The 27688-nt window shown below is 42.5% G+C and overlaps 1 pseudogene; it reads right to left on the bottom strand.

Moving 5' to 3' along the window:
* LOC132589570 (uncharacterized protein C5orf34 homolog) overlaps positions 1-27688 on the bottom strand; it is a 106609-nt pseudogene that overhangs the window by 47875 nt on the left and 31046 nt on the right.

The following is a 27688-nucleotide window of genomic DNA, read 5'->3' as shown; positions in this document are numbered from 1 at the left end:
TGTTAATGGATAATGCATCCATCATAAAATGCTTATAGAGACAGAAATGAGGTGGTTTTATAACTCTCTTCAGACTCTTTTATTCAACAAGCCTCCATTAGGATGAACAATATCATAGCCATGGAAGAAATTATCTGAATTACATGGAAACGTTTAAGTATGGGCAGTTCATCTACAAGGGTGATGATATACTTACTCTTTTGGTGCCTATGGGAACACTGTAGTAGATAGATGGGAGTATTATGAGGGTGGCTTTGAACATTATGAAAAGCAACAACGAAGCAAATATGTGCAAGTGACTTGTGTCTTTTGTCCTTCCAGGTCTTGTGTTTCAGGAGTTCCATTTGAAAATCCTGCATCTTACTGTGGAGGAATGTCCAGAAGTGCTGGGCCACTTTGCTTCTGGACCCAGTCAGGCCTTCACCACTCAGCAATGCAATGTGGCCATGGCCCTGGCATGTGGTGTTGTCCAGAAAGAACAGGAGCCATGGACTGTGGCCAGGGCTTTTTTCCTAGCAGGAACTCCTTTGCATATTAGGCCAAAAACCCCTCCAAGAGCTTACAGTCCTCCAAGAGCTTACAGTTGGCCCTGTATGAAAAACCCTGTAAGCTCTTGGAGGATTGGCTACATCAGGGAGGTGTAGCCTAATATGCAAAGGAGTTTTTGCAACAAAAAAAGCTTTGACTGTGGCAGAGAAACCTTGCACCGCCTGGAGGGTTGAGTAAGGTACTCAAGTAGCTGAGCTGTAGGGTTGCCAAGTCCAACCCCAGAAATATCTGGGGACTTTGGGGGTGGAGCCAGGAGACTTTGGGGGTGGAGCCAGGAGACACTGGGGTGGAGCTAGGGGGGAGGGGGAAAAACGGCGCCGGGGAGCGTGGTGAGCCGCCCCGTCTCGGAGCGGGCAACGCCACTGCACAGCTGCCACCTCTTCTCCACTCGCCGTGGCTGCTCCTCCGAGATGGGCTCAGCCTGAGCCCATCTTGGAGGAGCAGCCACGGCGAGTGGAGAAGAGGCGGCAGCGGCGTGGCGACCTCGCCCGCTCTGCCTCTGGGGTGGAATCGGAGGGGGGGTGGAGGCGGGCCGGGGGCGTGGCAAGCCGCGAGTCCGGGTCCTAGAAGGGCCCGGATTCGTGGCTCGCCATGCTCCTGACCTGCCTCCGCCCTACCCTGGTTTTGCCTGCACTGCCGCCATCTCTTGGCTGCTCCTCCGAGATGGGCTCAGCCTCAGCCCATCTTGGAGGAGCAGCTGCAGTGGGCGGGGGGGCGTGGCAGCGGCGCGGCGGCCTCGCCCGCTCCGGGATGGAGCGGCTCGCCATGCTCCCCGGCACCGTTTCCCCCTCCCCCCGCTTCCGTTTTTTGGGGGGAGCGGGGGAAGAGGGTCCCTCGCCAGGGCGGGAGGGTTGGGAAGCCTACTGAGCTGGCAATCCTGGGGTCCCCCGCCAGGGCGGGAGGGTTGGGAAGCCTACTGAGCTGGCAATCTGCCAGGAACAATTTGGGAGTGGGGACAGGCATGCCAGTATTGTGTAAGATACTGGAAAACATTTCCAGTGGAAAACTGGAAGTGGCATATTGATGTTGGGGTGACTTTCTAGGATTTTTACAAAACTGTATGGTTGTGGGTAAATCATAATGCATCACCCCAACACCATGACATCACTTCTGTTCTTTCACTGGAAGTGATAGTGGCCACCAGTGAGGTTGGTTCATTTTTTCCTACTGGCCTTTGAAGAGCTGGCAGTAAACAAGAATTGCTAGGAGGTCTCCCATTATCCCCTGTCTCCTGGGGTATTGGTATTTAAGACTGGTATTCAAGAATCCAATTGTGAGGAAGATTCCTATGGCTATAGGCCAGTCTTGCAGGACCAGGAGAGAGTGTGTTGGGACTATAGCAACTGCAGAAAGCTATTTAAGCTCCCTCCCTTACTGAGGCTGAAGAGGAGGCTGTCATCCTGTCTCATCTTCCAGGTATCACAGGTCACAGGTGGTGAAGGCAGATAATGGGAGGACAAGATCAGGACAAACCACCTCCACTCCTAACTTGATACCCTCCTGCAAAAAAGAGAGGAAAGCAAAGTTGCTGGAATTTTTTGGTGTCCTCTCCCCAATTATGGTGTTGCCTCACAATGAGATTCATAAGTATGAAAAATGGAAACAACAGTCGCCTGTATGCTTGGTTCTTCTTAGAGAATATTAAGTGGGTATGACACATATAAATACTTCTATTCAATTCATTGGGTGGAAATCTCAACACTAATCAAATCAAGGAAACTACTTGTCTCTTAGGAAGTATGTAGTTCACTGGTAAAGCGTGTCATGCATGCTGAGGTTCAGTCTTGGCCTTCTGAGGGACAATCAGGTTGCAAACCTAAGAATGATCTTGAAGACCTCCTGTCAGTATGTTAGCAGAGTAGCATGAGAAGATGCACTGAACATCATATGTCAGATAAGAGTGAGAAAAGCTCTTAGTGGAACCATCAGAGTAGTACATTCCTTTTCTTTGCATAGAAATCTGAGTTGGAAGCACTGGGACTAGTATCTGATGCTGAGACAAGCTAAAAGACCAGTCTCTGGAACAGAATGTGGAAACCTATCATGTTAAACAGATTTATTAAGGTTTAGCCATGGCCAGGTTCACATAATGAAAATATCCAGGTCTTTTCCACAGCCCCAAGGCTAGCAAAAGTCTACTATGGTATATGCCATATGGTCAGCTTTCTCCTAAATCCCACATTAGAGGCAAATATGAAAGTTCCTCCATGGACAAAAACATCCAAAATATTTTAAGGGAAGCAAAGAGAATATTTTGCAAGACTAAAACAGAATGTGGTTGATGGGAGGACAGTTCCACACATAAGAAACTTGGCATCAAATTCTATCTGAAGCAAACTCCTTCTCATGCAAACCATCTGCATATTTTTGAGGGGAACAAAGGGATTCATGCTTGAGCCATGGATTTCACTTGGCCAGCCCCTTAGAAGTAACCCCAGCTGAGCTGGAGTGTGTTAATTAACATACCCTCCTAACAGAGAGGATACTGTTCAGATGGGTTCTTATCACTCCTTGAAGATGGTGTGTATAACCAGGTGTCATTTCATAGAAAAAGATGTGCCAGAGCTCATTAGCATAACTCATTTGCATATGCCTGACATCACCAGAAGGTGTACTAAATTATATCAGCTCAGCATCTACCTTAAAAAGGCTTCTTGAATTATAGTTGTCATAATAAAACCTTACCCGCATCATACATTTAAAATTACTTTCTGCCATGTGGCCACAGTAGCATGAAGAAGATTTTCATCTGTCTGATTTATATGTTTTGGTTATTTCCCCATTTTAGAAAGGTTGTCAAATCTTCGAGTTCAGCAAAATTCTCATAGGGGGTTTGAACAATGGAGCCCAGAAGCAAGGATTTTTGGGAAAGGGGGTAAGATATAAATAGAACTTAAAGCAGGGGTGTTAAATATGTGGCCAGGGGGGTCAAATCAGGCCCCGGGAGGGCTCTTATCAGGCCCCTGCGCAACTGGCTGTCATCTGCTTCATTCTCCCTCTCTCTTGTTTCCTTTTGCATCACATCTTGCTTTGCCAGGCTTGCTCAATCACATAGGAGCTACAGAGCAAAACTTCTATTTTCTCCATTGGCTGAGGCTCCTCTCTTGGGGAGGAAGGGGGAGAGCTTGCTTTGCTAGGCTCTCTCAATCCCACAGCAGAGCTTCTGAGCCAAGCCTTTCTTCCTTCTATTGGCTGAGGCTCATCCTCCTCCTGGTCCCCTGGGGGAGGAAGAAAAGAGCCAGAGCTTCCTTTCCCCAGTTCCCTGGATCACACGGGAGAGATACAAAGAAAGTACCTTTAAGACTGATGAGTGCTAATGTTTTAAGCATGTTTTATTTTTAAGGTTTTTTTTAAAAAAACTTTAATTGTGTTTGTCTATGTCCTTTATAAAGTTTATATCTCTACTACCTAATCTTAAATAGGAAATACTGATGGCAAGAGCGTGTGCAGAGTGTAGGTAGACCACAACAGGGAGTTGCCTAGCAATAGGAACATCGATATGAAGAGTCAACACACCAGTTGCTTTTATAACAAATGGTGTATTGTACAAAATATTTACAGCAGTGAAGATATATACATACATGGTCCAGAATAACAAAATGCTTCACCAGTAATCCAAACACATTGAGAGAGAAAACATTCTGGCACTCTGCTGGCTAAATAGTACAGCCCACCAATCAGCTAATTCTGCTGACTCATTGTGACTCCTCTGGACACGTCCAGTTATTACTAGTTATTGCATCAGCCAGGGTAGTCCTGTGACTTCTGTCATGTGACACCTGTCTTTCTGACAGTTCATGATCTACCATGCTTCACAGCAGGCTATCATATATTAACAAATACATGGCCCCACCCAACATGGCCAGACCCGACAAGGTCTCATTTATGTCTGATCCAGCTCCCATAACAAATGAATTTGACACCTCTGATTTAGAGGTTCTGGTGCTCCACTCCTGTGAGCTCCTGCCCAAAATGAGGCCTGTGTATAACTCAGGAATCTTACAGGTAGCCTCTGTCTTACTCATGCAGGCATTTACCATGTGCAGCTTGACCCACCCACTCTCCCACATCTGAATGCTGCCCTACAGTTTAAAATTCCTGGTTTGAGTTTATCCTCTGCCAACCCCTTCCTGCCTTTCCAAATATTTTGTGAATAGATATTAATATTCTTAATGCTGACAAACTGAAACTATTCCTTCTAATTCAGGGATGCTCCCAAGTTTATTCATTTTGATTGTTTCACCCCTTGCAGTATGATTTCTTATAGCTGTGCATTTGCGTGTATATGTATGTGTGTATTGCTATTTTTGGTACCTTTTCTGTTCCCTACTGGGTTGTATAATTGTTTCTTGGCAGATGCATCCTGGCATGAGGAATCATTATTCTGAACTTTTCATGAGCCCAATTAGCCAGCAGCGGTGATATTAGGGGTGCCACTCAACATGAAACCTCCAAGCCACTCTTCTTCACCTGAGCACACATTTGCAGGGAGCATGACATTGTGATAAATTTACATAATTATAAATAATTTGGGGCTATACATAATTTTTGTTTAATTAATTCAAGAGATCCCATTTTCATGTCAAAGAGGTAGAACACAGTAGAACACAGACAAATGTTATTGAAGGTAAATCAAAGAGGTTCTGTAAATGTTTGCCAGAAGATTAATCAGCGTGGTTCCCGAGATGCTAGAATGATGTGCATTTGCAGCTATGAACCTGTTTTAGCAATGGAATGGGACTAATGCGTCACAACACTTCATTCATGTTTAGGTTATGTCAAGGCAAATGCCATCTCAAGAAGGAGACACAGCAGAAGTGGACATGATGTACAGTATATTGGCAAGTTTCTCAGCTGAGTTAAAGTTCTAATTCTGGTCTGCAGAGCCATGGATCTGAGCTTGTGGTAACTTTGCATTGCCAAGTAACACAGCTGGTTGGAACAAAGTGCATTATTTTCCTTTTGACACACTGAACCAAACTCATGGTTTTATTTCGGGCCATCATGAGTCTCTAAGGAACAGTTTTGTTTGCCCTTGATCTATGGATCAAATGTGCACCCCGTGTTCTTTACAAATGCCATTCTCTTGAAAGAGTTTGCACAACTTGTGGTGTACTATCAAGGTGAACATAGTCCTCCCTTCATGCACAGAAGACCTTGTTTTCTATCTAGGACTGCAAAAACCAAAGTGGTGAAAGATCATCATCCTGGCAGGACATAATACCTCCAGTCATCATGGTGGAGCATACTTGTCATACCAAATCTAGACCATTATTAATTTAGCCAGCATGACGTGGTTAGAGTATAGGATTAAAATCAGGAAGATCCAGGATTGAATTCCTACACTGGGTGACCTTGGACCACTCACATACTCACAGCTTAGTCATCTAACTCACAAGATTGTTATGTAGATAAAACAGATGACAGAAGTATGGTGCAAGCTGCTTTGGGTCCCCATATGGGATGAAGATAAAGTATAAATGGAGTAATTTAAAAAAAAACAAAACAGATATCAGTGATCCTAGCTCAAGATGGGCTATATGTTGATAATTTTCTATATCTGGTCCTGAGTTGTGAATCCTTCTCACTTCTATCAGCTAAGATTTAGTCTATGTGAGTGATCCAAGGAAATCTGCATTCTTCCATTAACTTGTTTATTGATAGGAAGGGGAAGACTGGAGTGAAGTATGGACCCCCCTCCCTTTCCTGGCTAAAGCCCAAGAAAATTCTCAGAGAATGGCCTATAGTAACCAGGCAATAGACTGGGGGCAAGGTATAGGAACATGGAAGGGGGGCATTAGTAAAGGCATGACATCACTTCAGGGTTTTACCATGGAGTTTCCCATGAAACCTAGAGAAAACTGGTGACACTTCTGGGTTTTCCTGGAAATGACATCATGCCATCAGTGCCATTCCCCCCCCCCCCCAGTATTCTTTTTTTGGAAATGAGAGCAGAGTCGGAAATTCTCCTTTGCCAGGAACCAGGCAGCCCAAGGGTGGCCTAAGTTTTCAGCCAATGACAGCTCCATAAAGACTATCCACTTAATCACTTGTCTTTGATCATTCTTAAGAGAGAAAAGACTTAAAGTTAACTGAGTGGTATGTTAGCCATCAAAGTAGAATTTGAAAGTCAGATCACAGTTGTTACATTCCTTTATCTAAGGTCATGCTTTCTTTGCACTAGATTTATCTTCCCATGCAATTTAATGAACTTGGCTGACTCTTTACCAATCCCCCTCCCTCCCCACTGTCATGGAAATGATGGAATAAGTCAGTGACCTCTTGTATGATTCCCAGGTGCATCACCAATGGTTCCACCAGAAGACACCTCTGCACCCTGCTGCCTCTTGGACATGTTCCATTGACCTAGGCCTTATCCTGTTTTGCTAACAGCAACTCTAATTACATACACTGAGAACATTTTAAAAAGTCTAATGTAGAATATAGCACCCTCCATGTGATTAACTCTAAGCTCTTTTTAAAAGACTATTGCTGGACTGAAGGTACAAGACTGGACAAGGGTTTATAGGTTAATTGCCAATTATACAAAAGTCTTGTTAAAAGAAGGGGGTGAGGGGAGTATAGGAATCCAGTTCACACAAATCCAAGTATTTCTCTTTTGTACTAAATAAAGAATATGATTCTCCCCCCCCCCAAGCCTGTTCATTTGAGGTCAGTGCAATTTGACTTTGTGTAGATTCCACTGTGAAATTTGAAAAAAACTCAGTGTAACACTTGAGGACATATTTAATGGATATAAAAGATACATCACAAGTCAAAGTCCTGAGTCAAGGGGAAGCAATGTCCTCTACAGATCTGAAAACCCTGCTTATTGCAGTAGTTCCAATTGAGACAAATTAAGATAATCAAACACTTCATTTGCAGTCTGCTTGGCCCCTTCTTGGAGGTGTCAGGAAAGTTTATCTTGAGTGACACAATTTAAAAATGCAAATTTCTGCTAAATGCATTAAAGCTGACATGTGCTACAGGAAAAAAAAATGGATTGGAGGTGGGGATGAGAAGGGCTTCCAAATTGAAATTCCTTTAATGCCTGAGGACCTCTGACAAAATCACTTGGTACATCTGTAGAAGTCTTGTCTGAACAAAAGAAAGATGGTGAATTAAAATAAATTGAAATGTCATGTGATTGTGTTGGAGCAACTTGCCGATGATCATGTTAGGTAAACCCCAAGAAAATTATCTGGAGTTCATCTGGGAAGGATGTGAATGGTAGATAACATCCTGTCATGTGGATGTCACTTATGTTGGATGTAACCACTTGTTACAGGTTTGTGTGAGAGAGTCTATGTTTCTTTTAGAGGTTTTTTTTTAAACTTTATATTATACATGAATACATGATACTTCTGGCTTACAGCAGATTTTTCAGGCTCATTCTCACCTTTACTGTACTCAAGCCTACATGAACACATGAAGTTGCTTTCTAGTGAATCAGACCATTGGTCCATCACCATCATCATTGTCTATTCAGACAGGCAGCGGCTCTCCAAGGTCTCAGGCAGAGGTTTTTCACCTGTTCCTTTTCTGTGGAGATGATGTGGATTGAGAACAGCACCTCCTTCATGCAAAGCAGATGTTCTGCCACTGAGCCACCATAAGCCAAAATGCCCTCAAAACGAGGTTGGGGAATTGACAGGTGGGCACCTGGTTTAAAAAGGATCTTGAATCTACGTATACAGGATACACATCCAGAAATTATTGCTTAAATTTGCCAAGGGCACTAATTAAGTAAAACAATTAAAATTTATTGTAGAAAAATATAGACACACATACAAGACAATGAATACATACAACACACATACAGTCCTAATAAAAATAGAGAGAAATGCCAAGACAACACAAGGATGGACAAACAGGAAGGCTCCAATGGTGATGAACGACTAGGGGGAGGGGACCCTCAACTGATCAGGAATCAGGGATGTATCTAGACAGCGGAACTGGGGTATGTGGAGCTGAGTCACAGGTTATAAGGACTACCTTGAGCCCTTAAGGGATGGGAGATATAGGGGCGGATGACAGTGGTCAGCTGATACATGACCTCAGGAAAACGGGGAGGCTCTGCAATGACCATAAGGGCTGGACTTATGCAGTAGCCAATAGCCAGTTAATTGGCGGTCCCTGATTGGATGCTCATAGCTAGCCAATGAGCAGACTTGGCCTTAGTTACCTGATTGGACTTCCAGGTAACAATGGGCCAAGGGGGAGGCTCCAAGGTTACCATTAAGGGAAAGAATGGGAAAAATTATTAAAGTGGGGGGGGGTACTTAAGTCTATCAAACTTATCTAAAAAGGTGACAATAGATGGCCAAATTGCTACCTAGGTAACACCCGGTCTATACAAAGAAACTTGGCTCTAGGTGAAGATGTTTTTCCTCCTCTTCGATCTTCTATTGGCACCAGTCTTTGCCTTGAGTTCCGCCAGACAAAGGCGGTCTGACAGGATCCACACCTAAGATAAGCTTGATGGCTTTGTGCATAGGTGACATCTGTTGAGTACGTGAGCCTCCCGCTTCGCTGTTATGGAGTCTGGCACTGCAGGAAGATAGCTGCTGGTGGTGTTAGCCTCCCAAGATGGATTCTATGGTCGAAGCTGGAAACTGCTTGCCTGGACAGTTCCTGGCGGCGCACCTTCTTCCACTGCTATGGCCAAGATGGGGATCGCACAGAGTGACTGGAAACCATCTGTTCTCCTGGTTAGCACTCCTCGAGAGACATGGAGTGCTCCTGCAACGTTGTGGCTGTTAGTACTCACAAGTCCCTTCCAGTTTGGTAGACAAAACCCATGTTCTCCTGGTAGATGTGTGTGAGTTGAGTCTCCATGCACCCTGGCAACCAGACAGGTGACTACGATGTTCTGGAAATAGGGGTATTATTCTCACACCACAGACCCTCCTTTGCAATTGAGCACTTGATTATCCAGAACACTAAGTTAACTGGCATTGCCCAGAGTTCCCCTTACTTTCAGCTATGGCATCTCTGTGCTTTCAGGAATATGCATGTCCTGTTCCTGCTTCTCCCAGCTAGTTTAATGCCTCAGCCACTGTTTGGCTTCTGACAGCTGGTGCTGCCATCTGATACCAACCTTGAGTCCCTGCTCAGTCTGCACTGAGATGTCAGAAGCCACCTCTGTTGGAGGGCTCTGGGGCAGCTGCTAGTAAGCTTGTTTTGCTGTTGTACAAGAAGGCTCTGGCTCAGAGTTAAGGGTCCTGCCAGGGGCTGTCACCATAGCATTTCAAAAGGGGCTGGGTTGCTACAGAATTAATCTGAATTGGGGGTGTAATAGAGTATAAAACTTGAGCAAGTGCAGACTACACACCTACCTCTTCTTGTGTCAGGTGACTTCAAGTTCTAAGGATTAACATATGAAGTTAACAGCATTGTGTCTCTGAGATTACACACCGCTGAAGAGTGCATAACTTTAAAGAGTATTGTTGCTTTAATATGCAGACCCAGAAAAAGGGAATATGTATATATCTTCAACAAACTAGTGCAAATCAGTCCTGTTGGCTGTCATTTTGACCTCACAAGCTACAGTCGATGGAGCCAGTCAATATTTCAAGTTGAATCCCACTCCAAAAATCTAACATTGCTGTAGATAATAATGTGGTCTTTCAGCAGATAATACATTTATCCCCACAGAGTTAATACTGGGCACATAGCCCAGATGAAATGCTACATGTGGTATGAAAAGAACCTACATTCTTAACCTGTGCTTGCTAAAATCCCACTGCTATTTTCTCGGTAGAAAAAGGTTAACATTGAGTTTACCACATGGTTGATTATACTTTGCTTCTCTAAATATACCCTGTGGTTTTAACTGCCCATGGCATTCTTCTTTGCAGCTTTTAGGAAAGAAATCCTAAATCTGAAAACTCCTGCAAAATATGACCCCATTAATATTGATCTCTCCTGTCAAAGGTGAATGCTATTGCTTGCCTTCTGGTTTCTTTTAAATACCTGGCAACGTTTACTGAGTTGCACAGAACAATGTTTGAGTCTAGTCACAACTTGAAGACTAATAAAATGTTATTCAAGGAATCAGCTTTTTGTGTGCAAGTACACTTCTTCAGATACAAGTGTGTGCATACGAAATATTACCTACCTCAGGGACCGTCTCTCCCCGTATAAACCCCAGAGAGCACTGAGGTCATTTGGGAAAAACCTGCTGAACATTCCCGGGCTGAAAGAGGTGAAGTTGCAAAGCACCCGCAACCGAGCTTTCTCTACTATGGCGCCTATGAAACCAACTTCCAGAGGAAATGCGGGCCCTGCGGGACCTTGAACAGTTCCACAGGGCCTGCAAGACTATCCTCTTCCGGTTGGCCTTCACTGATTAAGAGGGAAACTGCTAAAGAACTCGCCATCATAAATGTAAACGTAATCATAGCACTAGTATATTTTATTAATTTTATTAATTTTAGGATTTTAATCAGAATTTTAATTAAACTGTCAATGTAGTTTTATTAATATTGTATGACTAATGTATGAAATAATGCTGTTAGACGCCCTGAACCTGCTCCGGCGGGGAGGGTGGGATACAAATAACAATTGTTGTTGTTGTTGATTATACCTTGAATAAAACTTCATTGGTCTTCAAGGCGCCACTGGACACAAACTTTGTTCTGCTGCTTCAGACCACCACAGCTACCCACCTGAATCTACTTGTTGCACAGCTGGACATCCTGAAAGTGGGTATTCATCTATGGACATGTTGTGGTTTTGTCATCCTGATGTGATAGTGAATGAAATTAACCAGCACATAATGAAATTAGTATGCTCAGCTACTAGATCTAATGTTGTCATGGGGAGAAGGATTTTGTGTTCCAAAAGACACTTTTTAAAGATATAGGCATTGATTCCTCTTGTTGGTGTCTTAATTTTTAAAAGTGATTTTTTTCATTGATTTCTCTTTGCAGAGGCTCTTTATAGATAAATCAATGCTTCCTTTCATAACTTAAGCCTCTGTGTGTGTGTGTGTGTGGTGCTCTAAAAGGTTAGGATGGTTTGGGACAACACAGCTTGCTTTTAAGCACTCGCAGAGGGAAATTCTGAAATATTGCACAACTTCCCTTCCTGCTTCTCCTCTCTTCAAATTTCTCTTTGATCAAAATAGAATAGACTTGAAATATCATTAGGGTTTGTAGAATCTTTCGGGATCAAGTGCCGTGTTCTACTGGAGAAAGTTTTCCTTCCAGACATTTCATTCTCAGCTGTGGAGAACATCCTCAGTGGCGTTGCAGCCGGAGCAGGCGCTCAGACCTTCTTGGCTGCTGTGCATTGAGTGCACCAATGAGTGCACCAATTGAGTGCACTCAATGCACAGCAGCCAAGAAGGTCTGAGCGCCTGCTCCGGCTGCAACGCCACTGAGGATGTTCTCCACAGCTGAGAACGAAACGTCTGGAAGGAAAACTTTTTCCAGTAGAACACGGCACTTGATCCCGAAAGATTCTACAAACCCTAATGATGTTACCAGCCGTGAAAACCTGAATTCTTTGATAGACTTGAAATAGATTTCAGATCCCTAAAAGAGGAAATAAATGAATTGCTGGCTTTCAGGGAGAAATTAGGTAAAGAGGAATGAAGAGAATTTTTCTTAACAATACTAACAAGAGCAAACAATGAAACTTCATTTTAAGTTTCCATCTGTTTTTTCTCACAGCACAAAATACTAGTTCATACCTTTAAGACCGTAAATGAAGGTACGTGAAGGACTGCCTCTTCCAGTTGATTTGCTTCCCAAACCCTGCTGCTCCTTGTGCCCCACCTGCAAAACGGAGGTGGGTGGCAGCTAAAGAAAAGGCATTTCCAGTGGTCACATCTCATTTTTGGAATTCTTTCCCTCTCAAGACTTGCCTGGTGCCTATTTTACTTTCTTTTTATAGACTTCGATTGTCTCCTAGAACTTCAGTCCCATTCTTCCCCAAGTGATACGTAAGTGTCATCAAGTCACAACTAACTTATGGCAACTCAACAAGGGGCTTTCAAGGCAAGTGAAAAGCAGAGATGGTTTACTAATGCCTTCTTCTGAGGAGTCTTCCTTGGTGGTTTCCCATCCAACTACTGACCATTCCAAGATCTGATGAGACTGGACTATCCCATGCCACTGACTGAAGTCTATATACTTATACCAAATCTCCTTTATAAAAATTTGGTTGGATCCCAGAATTCCCTTCTGGTTTCTTGCTCTGACTCCTTCCTCTGGAGAAAGACACTTTTTGCTAGAAGAAGCCTCTCATTTAGTGAGAGGAAGGTGATTTTTGAATGCATCTATGTTGGTATATTGGTAGCAAAGGGGAAAGAATTATAGGGGAAGAAAGTTATAATAGGCTGCAGAGTCTGTACAAAATCTTTTTAAAATCCAGAACAACAGAGAATTCAGTTCTATTTTGGAAATGTAGACAGAACATTTGGAGAACCAAAACCGGGGGAGAAATTTAGTTGAGAAAAAAAAAAATAATATTATCCCAACCATAAGCACTGTCCCTTTCCCAGCTCCTTAGAGGTAGCTTCCATTACATGATATCAATTTTGTAATCAGTGTATTTAAGGAAGAAGGAAAGCAAATTGGCCTTCTCCCTGAAGTGAAACAGTTTCTAGCAGCTTTCCCTTTAGCATTAAGAGCTCATTTTCATGCTCAGGATATGCTCTGATAATTTATTTTATTTTTATTCTTTTCTTCCACAATGATAATCACAAATCATTATGGTTTGTTGGGTATTTTTTAAAAAATCAAAAAGTTTAATTCTCTGCTGACACAAGGTACTAAGGGAGACTGCACAAAATTATGTAGGTTTTTGTTCCCTCTATGCCAGTTGTGAATGCATTTCTTTTGATCTTTGAACACACTCCATTGCCACTGTAATTGTTTCCTCCTTAAAAAAAAATCTTCCTAAAATTAAACATTACTGACAGCAACTAAACCAATTTAGTATTGTTAAATCAAACACTTGGGCACAAATGAGGAAAGGAGAATTATATTTTAAACTGTGTTTTTAGTCTCATTTCTACATAATTCTCTGGATAATTGACAATTAACCTTCAGTGCTACTCAACTTGCTTACTTCCATTAAAACAGCTCTCTCAATGAAACTATCAGAAAATGAAGTCATTGAATACTTAGTTTTTTCAGCTTAGGGGGCATAGAATGCCACTGCAAGGTCTCTTACTTTTCTGTGAGTGACACAATCATTCTCCAGAGGCCCTTTTGATTTCCATTTCCTATCTATCACTTGGCAATGTGAGGTTTTTTGATGGGATTTATTCAAGTTCATAAACTTCTGACAACCAATTTTGATTGTAGCTCTAGGGTTAAGAACTCCTGTTTTTATACAATGGATGCTGTACTTTTGGATAGCACATTTTTGTCTAGGTTTTGCTAACTAGGGCTAGTGATATTTTTTTTAGCATTTCTTCTCACCACAATTCTTATGGAGATCACTAAATACTTATCTTCTCTGAGGTCCCCAAAGTATTCTTCATATATTTTTTCTCTTCATTTTTCACTGTTTCTGCTATCACTGTGTGACCAGCTGTGCTTACAGTTTGAAACAGAAAACTGACTCAGATTTCCAGTGGTCCTAGAATGAATTAAAAGTTGAACTTTTAAACAAAAAATAACAATGATAAATGCCCTTCATTATCTACATGACCAGATAACCTAATTTCCCTCACAGGCTAACAAGAATATTAGAAGACTTAGTCCAGCTCGCAGGTATTCCTAATAGCAACATCCCTGCAGCTACTGTTATGACTCCAATGCCTGAGTTTACATGCACCGTCCTAAGCTCTGCTCACGTCCTGAGATCTATCCCTGGTGGAAGCTGGGTTTTCAGGTAGCCAACTCGAGGTTGACTCAGCCTTCCATCCTTCCAAGGTCGGTAAAATGAGTACCCAGCTTGCTGGGGGGAAAGTGTAGATGACTGAGGAAGGCAATGGCAAACCACCACGTAAAAAGCCTGTCGCGAAAACGTTGTGAAAGCAATGTCACCCCAGACTCGGAAATGACTGATGCTTGCACAGATGACCTTTCCTTTCCTTTTTCATCAACAGAACATTTCACAGTACCCCCCAAAAGGGAACCTCTTATGAATCTGTGGTTAGCCTTACATAGACATGAGGCAGCCTAACAACATGGGCCCTGAGAGACACCTTGACTACGTGCCATATTACCTCCTCAGGTAAGAATTAGGATCAGAAAAGTCCCAGCATCTTCTTCCCTTTGGAAGTTCTGTTTATCACTCTGAATTGTAAAACCTTTATAGTAACATTCGTCTCTGACACATTGGCATCTGTACTTTCATGCTTTCTCTCTCTTTGTAATTTAAACATTTATGGTCACTCTCTCTGGTTTATGATACTTTTCCTGATTTATAAAAGTAACTTTTTGAAGAATCAAGCAGATGGTATCAGCCATCTACCATACATGTAAGCTATACCCCAACTAAGGTGCTATAAAACCTTCTGATAAGAGTTTGAGAAGCTCTTGAACAAAGTTGGGAACCTTCAGTTCAATGATGATAAAACTCCCAGTCCTTGATTAAGACCCCTTACCTCTGCCCACCAGGATATCCTCTCAAATGTATAAAAAGGTCACCAAAACCATATACCTGTATATCACTCTAAGGGCCCCTACAAAGTCAAATCTCCCAAAATATCATTTGGGTCCCCAGGCATGTTACACTGGTCGTTCCTAACCTCTCCTCGAGGATTTTTACACATCCAAATGGGTAAATATTACTCCAAAGCCTCCCTTTTATGTCTCTAAGCTCCTCCATTTCTCTATAGTCTTGCTCGTATGTATGCTATTCAATTGAATGTTTTGTGTATATTTTTATATTTGTTCAATTTAATTTCTCAATAAAACTATTTTATTTGGTCTGAATTATTTTAAAGAGTTCTCCTCTTGAAACTGGCCCTGGTAGACACAGGTGTGAAGGTCCTGCTGTTACATTTCTTTTGCAATTTTTTTCTTTTTGCTATTTTCTCAATCCAAATTAAGATAGACAATTTAAGTAATCCTACCATCCTTATCTTTTTCAGGGCTGGACTCAAGAATGTGGTAATTGGTTTAACATGGGAACCTGTGCTTAGTTGGGAGGGGGGAATTAGGAGCAGTTGCCAACATCCTCTGGAAAGTTCCATTGCAGAAGAGTCCTGACTGGACCCAGAAGCTCATGCCAGAGGGTAAAAAGCTATAATAAGGGTATAGGCCAGAGGAAGTTATATTAACATTTCTAACACCATGCCAGTATGCTTTGATATGTTAATGCTTCATCATTATGGACTGCAACATATAGAATAAATGCTGTTATTCAGCTACTTGGGATTTTATGCTGCAATACGCTTTGCCATCTAATTCTCAGATATTTGTTGTTGTTGTTCAGTTGCACAGTCGAATCCAACTCTTTGCAACCCCATGGACAAAGTCACGCCAGGCCCTCCTGTCTTCTTCTTTTGCCTTCTGTCTTTCCCAGCATCAGGATTTTTTTCAGTGAGTATCAGGTATACAATATATTAAATGGGAAAGTTAGATTCTTTGTTTTCTTGTTACTAAATTGTACTGCATAGTGAATAGGGATGGGCATGAGTACAGAAAAATGGTGGTCCATCGGGTCCATTTGGTTCATGGGGTTAATGAACCCACAGATCACGTACCACCATGTTTCATAGACCGGAATGGTCAATTTGGACTGTGATGCTCAAGTGGCAACTCCACCCACTTCTGGTTCTCTTCTGGGTTGTCTCTCATCCTCTTTGCAAAAGTTATTCAAACTTGCCTCTTGGCCTTCAGTTGTGTGCTGCACATTTTGCAAACTTGGGCAGTGCATGAATGAAGACTAAGTGGCAAATCCACACACCTGGAAGTGGGTGAGTTCACTGTTTGGCCTTTACTTACACATCACATGTTTTGCAAAGGTATGCAGTGTGTAAATTAAGGCCAAGCAGTGAATTCACCCACCAGGATATGGGTGAAATCACCGCTTGTCCTTCAATTACATGCTGCATGGCTTTTGCAAGCCCCACCCCCACATGGACTCATGGACCTCCTGGGATGATCAATGGAGGTCCATGTCAGTGGGTGCATGGACCAGGGTCATGAACCGAGTCCTGGTCTGTTGAAGAATTTGGTCCATAGTCTGGTCCATGCCCATTCCTAGTAGTGAATACTTTTAACCATTTAATAAATCTTTATATATTTTTAAATGCCTGGTTTATTTGTGTGCATCCAATCTTGAGGATTGACAGTTCTGGGAAATTGAATGAACATTGTTTAAAACTGGGTAATTATTGCTTTATCAATGTAGCATTTTAACCAGGAAAGATTGGAGAGTTTGGAACATGGAGAGTTTCAGTCTCAAAAAAAGACAGCCAAAGTTTATGTTAGAGATTTATTATACATATGGTAGAGAAAGTGGTAGACAAAGATTTGTTTCCCTCTTCCATAATACCAGCATTCGAGGGTACCCAATGAAATTGTTGGGAAATAAGCTCAGTACAGAAAAAAGGAAAATCTTTATTCAATTAATAATTAAATTCTGGAATTCAGTGACATATGATTATCAACATCGATGGTTTTAAAAGGTAGTTAGACAGATTCATGGAGATGTCCATCAATGGCTACTAGCTAGGGTGACTGAATGGAGCCTCCTACTACAGAATTAGCAAACCTCTGAATACCAGTGGTGGAAGATAGCAGCATAGGTGGGCCTTGGCCTGTATGTCCTGTTTGTTTGGCCCTCCAGGGAAATTTACTGTTGTGTGAAACCATATACTGGACTAAATAGACCAGTGGTGCCAGCAGGCTCTACTTACAATCTTACATTCTTAACCAGCTATCACCACTTATTTATTCCAAATTTTAACACAGTCATAATATTATTATAGTGCATGTGTGGAAAAAAATCAGTAAGTCACTGCCACCGCCATTCCTGTGCTCATGGGAGCCAATGTGGAGCTGCTGTGATGTATGTATGGAAGGAAAAAGTCAGAAGAAAAGTAGAGGAAAAAGAGCAGAAAGTCCCACCTGTGAAAGCACAATCACCAACCTTCACTCTTCTGCATTTGCAGTGGCAATGAAAGTTATGTGGAAGCCATTTACAATGCTGTAGTTGAAGCTGGGTCATCAAAGCAATTGACACTTGATGAGTAAAGAGCCCTCCAGTGACTCTTGCTCTCACTGACTTTTCTTTTCTTTTCTTTTCTTTTTTTTTGGGGGGGGGGGAAGTAATGAAATTTTGAAAAGGAAAAAATCTTGTATATTGCTATCTCCCTTCCTCTCCCACCCTGCAATAACTCTTTAATACTACTTCATTGTTCACTGCCTGGCTGATTGCTAACTTCATTCAGAGGATTGATTGAAATAACACTGAAGCTAATCAGTAATCAGGCTTTCCATCCTCTTCTTCCAGTCATTTGCTTTGGCTGGTGTCAGGAGGGCTATAGTGCCGTGACCCAGAGAATGTTCTCAGCAAATTTTAGTCCTTTATGAACTCGTACAAGCTGTTTGGAATGAACAAGATTGAATTGCTTGAACTCCTTCACCATTTCTCACCATTTCCAGCATATCAATAAAGTTAGTGCTCTTTGGGGATCTCCCTGTTTATGGCAGGATCTTTGAATATGTAGGAGGCTGTGAATGGAATAATTTAATTTGAGAAGATACCTCACAGATCAATCAGCCCAATACCCAGCCAGGCTTTTATAGGAAGATATGAATATAATAATAATTGAGTGCTGTCAAGTTATAACTAACATATGATGACCCCTCACAGGGTTTTTAAGGTAAGAGATTAGAAGAGGTGGCTTGTTGTTGCCTTCTTCTGGATAGTGACCCTGGAAGTCTTGATGGTCTTTCATCCATTTACTGACTATGAAAATCCCTGCTTAGTTTCCAAACTTTGAAAAGTCTAGCTAGTCATACTTTTTGCTAGCCATCTTGAGCCCTGCATTGTGGGAGAGAAGTGGGATATAAATGGAAACAATAAATAAAAATAGGAGGATGGTTATGGAGAGCTATTCCTTGCGATGTGTACATGTGCCATGTGCATATTTATTGTGAATATGTTTGTCCTACTATTTTCCTTGTAAGTTTTCCCATTTTATTCATACCTATTTTATATTTTATATAATTCAGACCTATTTTATATCTATTTTATAGCATTTTACAGCATTTTCACTGTACTCTGCTTTTTTTTACAGCATTTTAACACATAATCTTTTAAAATGTTAGTTTTCCTGTTAAACTTTGTTACTTTGTTTGGGAGGGAAATGGCTGAAGTTTCACCTTAATCACCAAGAAATCATAAAAGAAACCCCCACTTTCTAATAAAACCTGAGCAGTCACAAAATTATGTCACAACCAAGCCATTTCACAAATGTGGTGACAGACTGTATGAAATCATATTCTTGGTAGCAACCCACCTCACCTTCAAGGACATAGAAAGTAGATTTGGGTTTCCAAAAAGTATCTTCACTGTTGGACAGGCTTATATTGGAGCAGGAAGTCCTGTAGCTTCCCTGATAGTGTTCAGTTTCATTGGTCTAAGTGACTACCAGAATTAAATGCATCTATTCCAATTACGGTAAATCCATTGACTCTGCACAGAATCAGACTGTGATACAGGACATTTCTACATCACCAAGTTCAGTTCCTTAACTCCATCAGTTTCCGCCCTCTTTCACATAATCATTTGTCAGTCATTGGTCTTAACCCCCCCCCCACATGCTTTTGATCTGAAAAATACACACAAAACATTGAAAGAAAATCAGGATATTAACAACCAGTTAATGATGCAGTTAAGGCAATGGCGGCGTACTCGAGACGAAGCGATTAGAGCATCTTATAGGGAATTTATGAGATCCTATGAGATGGCAGTCAAGGCCACAAAGGAAATGTACTTCGCGCTAAGATTGCGTCTGCAAATTCGCGCCTGGCACAATTATTTAGGATAATTCGAATGCTCACTACATTGCCACAGGGCAAACCAAATGTTAAGGAATTAGAGATAGGCTGTGAGGCTTTTGCAAAATATTTTGCAGGCAAAGTCCAATTGCTTCGCCGCGACTGCCCTGCCATATTGGATTCAGTATGTAAATTCAAGGCTCCGTGCCTGCCTTCCAGTTTGATCCTGGATCATTTTGACCTGCTCAGCTTTCAGGAAGTTGACAGAGTCCTCTCTGCTGCACATGCAACAACTTGTGATCTTGACCTGTGTCCTTCCTGGCTAATTAAAGCTTGCCTGGAGGAGCTAAGATGTCCTATACGGGACATCATAAATAGATCTCTTTCAGAGGGCCATTTTCCTGCCCCTCTGAAGGAGGCAGTGGTCCACCCTCTCTTTAAAAAGGCTATATCAGACCCGACCAAATTGGCACACTACCGTCCGGTCTCAAATTTGCCCTTTTGGGGCAAAGTTATTGAGAGGGCTGTTGCGTTGCAGCTGCAGAGGTTTCTGGAGGATGCTTCCACCTTAAATCCATTCCAGTCCAGCTTTCGCCCGAAACACGGGACGGAGACAGTCTTGGTCACTCTCATGGATGATCTCCAGAGACATCTGGACTGAGGCGGCATGGCAGTTTTGCTGCTGTTAGACCTATCGGCTGCGTTCAATATGGTCAATCACCGTCTGCTGGCCCGCCACCTCGCCGACGCAGGGATTCAGGGGTCAGCTTTACAGTGGCTTTCCTCTTTCCTTGAGGGTCAGGGACAAAGGGTGGCAATTGGGGGAGAGCTGTCCCAGAGACACTCACTTAACTGTGGGGTGCCGCAGGGAGCAGTTCTCTCTCTGATGCTATTTAACATCTTTATGCGCCCCCTTGCCCAGATTGCCCGGAGATATGGGCTGGGTTGTCATCAGTACGCTGATGACACCCAGCTCTATCTATTGATGGGTGACCGGACTGGCAATGCCCTGGAAAATCTGAACCGGGAGTTGCAAGCCGTGGCAGACTGGATTAAGCTGAGTGGGTTGAAACTGAATCCAGCAAAGACAGAGGTCCTTTGCCTGGGTCGCAGTGGTTTAGAGAATGGGGTCTCTCTCCCAGTTTTTGATGGGGCACAACTGGTAGCAGTGCGCAGAGTTAAGAGCTTGGGAGTTCTACTGGAGCCTTCCTTGACAATGGAGGTCCAGATAGCAGCTACTGCCAAGTCCGCCTTTTTTCACCTTAGATGGGCGAGGCAGTTGGGCCCCTTCCTGGAGCGTGGCGACCTGGCCACGCAACGGTCACCTCGAGGTTAGACTACTGTAATGCCCTCTACATGGGGCTGCCCCTGTACCGAACCCGGAAACTGCAGCTAGTGCAAAATGCAGCAGCCAGGCTGCTATTGGGACTGCCTCGGTGGGAACATGTGCAGTCTGGGCTGCGGGAGTTGCACTGGCTGCCAATTGTTTACCGGGTTCGTTACAAGGTGCTGGTCATCACCTTTAAAGCCCTATATGGTCGAGGAGAGCTAGTTTGGTGTAGTGGTTAAGTGTGCGGACTCTTATCTGGGAGAACCGGGTTTGATTCCCCACTCCTCCACTTGCACCTGCTAGCACGGCCTTGGGTCAGCCATAGCTCTGGCAGAGGTTGTCCTTGAAAGGGCAGCTGCTGTGAGAGCCCTCTCCAGCCCCACCCACCTCACAGGGTGTCTGTTGTGGGGGAGGAAGGTAAAGGAGATTGTGAGCCGCTCTGAGACTCTTTGGAGTGGAGGGCGGGATATAAATCCAATATCTTCTTCTTCTTCTACCTTAGGGACCGCCTCTCTCCATATGTTCCCCAGAGAGCACTGCGATCAAGCTCAAAAAATCTTCTCGAAATCCCTGGGCCAAAAGAAACCAAATTAAAAACTACCAGAGAACAGTCGTTCTCTACAAAAGCCCCCTAATGGAGGAATCAACTGCTGGAAGAGGTGCAGGCCCTACGGGATCTTAACCAGTTCCATAGGGCCTGCAAAACTGCTCTCTTCCAGCTAGCTTTTTAAGATGGAACTCCTGATAATATCAATAACACCAAGCCATCTTATACATAATTTGATTGTACCATAATGTCATACTGTTTTATTGGTTTTATTGTTAAATTATTAATTTTATTATATACTGTTTTACCATGTCTTATTAGCCGCCCTGAGCCTGCCTAGGCGGGGAGGGCGGGGTATAAATAAAAGTTAAAAAAATTAAAAAAATAATAATAAAAAATAAGAAGTTGAGCCCCAGGAAAAAACTTGGGGGTGGAAAAGCCCCTAACCATTGGCCTAAAGTTTACTTGTGTTGAAGACTGTCATTAAGGAATAGGTGGGACAGGCTGCTGCTTTCCAACCATTTGGCATGCCTATAAAAACCTTATAGAAGGCAAAAACGTAGGGTCAGAAGGAGTTCTGCCAAATCTAGTCCAGCTTTTTTATCCTGGTTGGGGTTATTTCCTCAATGGGGCAAATACCATGCCCCATAGCCCAATCAGATTGAGAAAAGTCACAGAGGGGAATCCATATGCACCCTCTCACCATGAGTGGTGCTTCTAATCTGAATCAGGTCCCACATACCTGGGAGCTGAATTCCCAGTAGGGAACCTCCAAGCTCACATCTGATGGTCCTCATGGAGGACCTGAACCCACAACCTGAGAACTATGTGTCATGTAGCTCAGACACAGCATAGATACAGAGACAATAGGCTCATCATGACACTGACACACTGAATACAACAAGTACTATGTTGGAGGAAGGAACCTCACAGTGCTCCACCTTCTTCTGCCCTCTTGCAGAATGTTAGGACTACAGTCTCTTATATAAACCCTTCTGTGAAAACGATATTGCTAGCATCATTGCAATATGCCTAGCATTCAGCCCAAAATTCCATTAAACCCTGGAGTGAACAGTCTCCTTCCTTCAGTTTTTCTGTGTCTTTTGGAATCCACATCAGGTGTCTGGCAGCTTGTTCATTTCTGTATACTTACTTGATATTTACAATCAAATTCAGTCTCATTAATTTGCTAATGAATTAATATTGACCTTATTTTTTTTACTAGCTGGCAACGTTTCAAAAGTCATCGCTACCTCATTTACGAAATGAATATCGATGAATTTGCCCTCCTGTGGGGGAAAAATACAAAAATCAATTAAAATCTAATTACTTTAATACCACCTGTCCTGAAATTATGCTGATGGTATTGGATTTTTAAAAATCTAGATTTGCTTAGGATACAACGTGAATCACTGGACGCTGATGTATGGTGTACACAAAGACCCAATTACCAAATATCATGCCCTGCTAAAGCTATCTACCACAGAGTGCAACATAAATTCCTATTCAGTGTAGATATCACCATTTTTTTTAACTGGGTAAAACTTTCTCACAGATGTTTTAGAACTGATATTTATCCCACCTTTAAGTTCACTGAAAACTAGAGGTGTTTGAACTAATACTGTTTTGACTTACATCCTGTTTGCCAATCATGAACAAAGAGCTGATTTTTTGATGAACTGCTCATCTGTTCCTCATGCATTCATCCAGCATCCATGGTCTTTTCTGACAGTGTAGTACAATGTAATTAGCTTTTTATACATGCAGCATCTCACACAACCTGACAGAGTGCTACTTCCTCTTCCCTATGCTGCAAGGCTGCTCTGCTTCATAGGCAATTGCTTAAATAGACATAACTGTCACAAATCATACAATGAATGCAGCAATTTTTTTTAAAAAAAATATACCCAACTTTTGAAGTTCAACTAAATGTCCATAGTGTTTGTCAATCTGCAGCATTTTCATACATGCATTGTTTTGAAACTGAACAAACCTGATAACTGGCTTCTGTCTTGTAAGTTATACCACTGGGCAAATTATTCATGGTATCCCTGCTGGAAAATACATTTAACCAGGATGTGGGGAATCTCAGTCTTGTATATATTCAAAGGGATATGAGTGGATAGGTCCAACTGATTATTTTTCATCCTCATTTGATCGTTCCTACAGTCATTCCTAAATGGGACTGAAGCAGCAACCATATTTGAAGGAATCAATTGTACACTGTATCACAGTGTATGATGACATCAGAATCCATTAAATAGATAACCTTGTTCAACATGGACCTGTCTACTAAACATTATCGGCCAGGGAAAAGTCATCTGAATGCACAAAAAAATTGCTAGACATCTTATTTCCACTGTCACCAAGTAACACCTGCTGTTAATGACAGACTGTTTATCTTCCTTAAAGTTGGCACTATGCTTTGAATTCCACTTCCTTCACCCTGCACTAATACCTTGCAATTCAAACTAAAACACACACACACATTTCTCAGGGTGAAAGTACTTCTCATTTTTAATGGATGAATCATTGCTAAGACATGGTAAATTATTTTTCTGAATTTACTAGTTATTTATATCCTTCTTTTCTCCCCAGTGGAGACCCAAAAAGGGGTATAACATCATCCTCCCCTCCTCCATGTAATTCTCACAACAACAACCTGGTGAGGTAGGTTAGATTGAGGGAGAGTGGCTGATCAAAGGTAACCAAGAAAGGTCCATGACAGAGTGGGGATTCAAACCTCGTTTTTCCAGATCCCAGTATTAGTCCCTACACTGTGCTGGCTTTAACTAGAGGAGAAAGAACCAGTGCCTAATGCTGGTGTTATTAGCATTACATTGCTATGCCATCTGAGTGATGGGAGCAACAATGATAGCAATATTGCAGTGACATAGGCAGCTTTGGTGGGAAGAGCAGGATATAAATTGAAACAAATAAAATAAAATAAATAAATAGACATAAAGGAGTGGGATTTCTGACAGAGAGGACATGAGAGGGGCATGGATGAGTAGACTGCAAGATCACATGGGAGCATTTAACCAAGAAGGGCTAGAAAGAATCTGTCCTCACCCCAGAAATGTAGGAGAAGGACTGCTGAATTTCCCCCCTCCTTTTGGTAATTTTTAAATGAATGTTAATAAACTGTAATCTTACAGTAAACTCAATAGCAGGCTTTTTCTTTCATTCATTACTTAACGATGCTAGTGCTAATACCGATACACTAGTTTCAATCATTCCTATCAACTAATACAACAGTCATCTAAACTTAACTACAAAGATAACCTAGATTGAATACTCTTAAATTTTATCTAAGATCCATTGCAGTACATTACATTATGCTTGATGATTATTCTAATATTCTGCAAATTAAAACCATTTATCTGACTGATGAGAAGATAGCCACCTTTTCCATGTCCTTATATATCAGTAAGTAGAAATTCTGTCCATTGTCAAAACATGCTAAATCTTATTTCATCACTACCTCATCACTGAGATTGATCATTCTTGCACCAGCATGCTGAAAAGAAAACTGGCTCCCATCACTGCCAAATGTCCCTCCTCTACTTTTTTTGAAATGGGGTCCTTAGACCTTCAAGCTTCCAGCCACTGTCAGTTTTTACAAATGGATTTTAACAATATTGTTATATTTTTCTCATTAACTTTCTAGAAATACGTTCATTCAGAAAGAATGGTTAGAATCTAAACAGCAGAAGGTACATCTGCTTATGCCCAGAATGAGTTTTGGTATCTGTTGATTCCTTTGTCCAGCTCTTGCTTTACCCTATCGCATTCAATAGAGTCTCCAGCTTTCAGCAACAACTTTTGTAAAATCAAATGGGAGGTGCAGAAGGAAGTCAGAGGGGGATCACTGTTTCCCTTTCAGAACCTCACCTGTAACTTTAAGGATCCAACAGTTGCATTTGTAATAGGGCAGCTTCTTCCAGTAATCAACTCACCTACTTCTGCATCCAGTATTTGTATCATAATTCAAGACCACACAAAAAATTAACAATTCATGGTTACTAACTGACAGATGTGTGGTATCTCCCTGTGTTCCTCACAGCTGTCTGAAACTATGTTAATGGAACATTGTCTCATGGGAATGATAGGGCTTGTTGACCTGCTCCTCCAACATTGCAGCTTGTTTAAGTGATGCACACTGACTGTACATGGAGGTAAAGTATGAGTGATCAGAGGTAAAAAAAAAAGTAATGTTAATGATCCCACCATGAACCTTGTGGATATGTTCCTTCACCAGGAACAGGAGAAGGTTGTCTGCTCACTGTGTAGGCACAGAAGTTTCTGTAAGGCGTTAACACCCCGTAGATTATCACAATTTGTCCATCACCTTGCAGCATATTATGCAAGCTATGCTCTGATGTGATTTCAGTGTGATCAAGTAAGGGGATCAACTTAAAATAATTCAAATTTCAAATATCAGTCACATGTTTCAGATATTGTGCTTTGGGATCACATTATATGCTCAGCTCAGCAACAATCAATCTACACTTTGTGCATAATAAAGTCATAGACTATACTCCCCCCCCCCTTTGTATGTGAGGTTGGTACTATTTCAGTGTTAAAATTCATTCCTAGTAAAACTTTAAATTGATAGAGGCTTCAGTTAAAATAATTATTTGAAAGTGTAAATAAAATCTCAATTAGCACAAGAAAGTATCCCAGTGACTTTATAGAGGGAAATTTGACATGTGTTAAAACAATTATAACATTTACATTTCTTTCAAGGACAAATTTTGTTCTCCATTACATTGATTTAAATTAAGACCACTGCTGTTAACTCTGTTCTTAACTGACAGTTATGCTATATTAATATTACTAAAACTGGGAGGAGAAATTTGGTTAAATTCCATAGAACTGTTTATCTCTTTGACCTTAAATAACACAGCAAGGTATTTTAGTGTCTCTGATTTCCAAATAAGAATGAGATACTGATGTAACAGATTTATATCTTGCTTTTCTCCCTAAAGGGGACACAATGCAGGTTATATCATTTACCATTCTCCCATTTAATCTTCACAACAAACACCCTCATAAGGTAGATTGCCTTCCTAGTTGGAATAATGAGACAGACACCAGTATGGATTAAAGGGCTACTTTATTTAACTTAACACAACGGCAAGGGCAAACAGTGGGGACAGGTCAAGTCAGGGGTCATTACCAGACCACCTCCTTAACTTGGAACTGAACGAGCCCCGAAGCCCTGGGTGTGAGCCCACCTAATGGCTCAGACCCGGCTGGCCAGGCCACTTGATCGCCGCTCAACAACTCCCTAAGAACCCTCAGATGAATGGGGCTGGGCCTTTTTTCCTGCATGCTGACCTGTTCCTCCGCCAGGCCGCTCGATGGCCCCTCTTGGTTTGGACATATTACAAGCCGTGAATTCATGAGGCCCGCTGCACCGGTCATTCAAGCTTGTACTTGCACGCTTTTATGGCACACGAGCCTTGGGAGGTAAACTCCCAGCAAAGCAGCCGTGGCTGAACTGACTGCCCCGCGGCTGCGCGGGTGCCAACAGAATGAACCATCTTCTGAAGGAGGTGACCACTGTCAGATCTATCCCCCGCATTTGGTTTTGCAGGCGCCATAAACTGCATCCACAGCTGGTCCCAAGGAAGGCCGGGATTAACCGCTGCATGCATTCAAAATTCTTCATCGTATTGAAGCCATGCCCCTCCAGTAAAATCATTATAAGCCTGGTATATAATGTCACAATACTGGAAGAGGGGGGCAGCCCGCCATGGCTGGGCTCTAGCGATGACCTCGGCATATATGAGAAAACCAGGCAACCAGTTTGCCCATGTCCTATCCACCTTCCTTCGCCTCAACTTCTCTTTGTCCTTCTCATCCATTTCTTCCTTGGGCTTCTTCTCTAATTCCCTATACAAAAGGCTGAACATGTCCATGCATTCCCCTTTTAAGATCTTATCCCTAGTTGCCACCGTAAGGTGATCGCCTAAAGGCATGGCTGGATCCCCAAATGGTAGCGCATGGAAAGCCACCATGCCATAAGGAACTGGGGGATGAGATGGAAATCCCCAACCCCCCCCCAAGTCCCAGGTTGGTGGCAAGGAGACGGCCTGTTGCCAACCCCAAGGCAACACCCCCCACTGCCAAATGCCCACCTGACTCCGTATACCCAGCTTGACCTCTCCCCACTGCAGCCGATTGCCATGGTGACCAGACCCCCCCCCGAGGCAGGAACTGCAAATGAACCGCCCGTCTATGAGGGCGGCCTGCCTGCAATTGCTTGTTGACCCATGAGCGGTCCCCCCCCCCATAGATCGACCCTGCAGCCATGGACATCGCTGCTGACCCCGC

The sequence above is a fragment of the Heteronotia binoei genome, chromosome 21 (assembly GCF_032191835.1).
Source record: "Heteronotia binoei isolate CCM8104 ecotype False Entrance Well chromosome 21, APGP_CSIRO_Hbin_v1, whole genome shotgun sequence".
Classification (NCBI taxonomy): Eukaryota; Metazoa; Chordata; class Lepidosauria; order Squamata; family Gekkonidae; genus Heteronotia; species Heteronotia binoei.
Note: the sequence above shows the minus strand (reverse complement) of the source record. Positions and strands in the feature narration are given on the sequence as shown.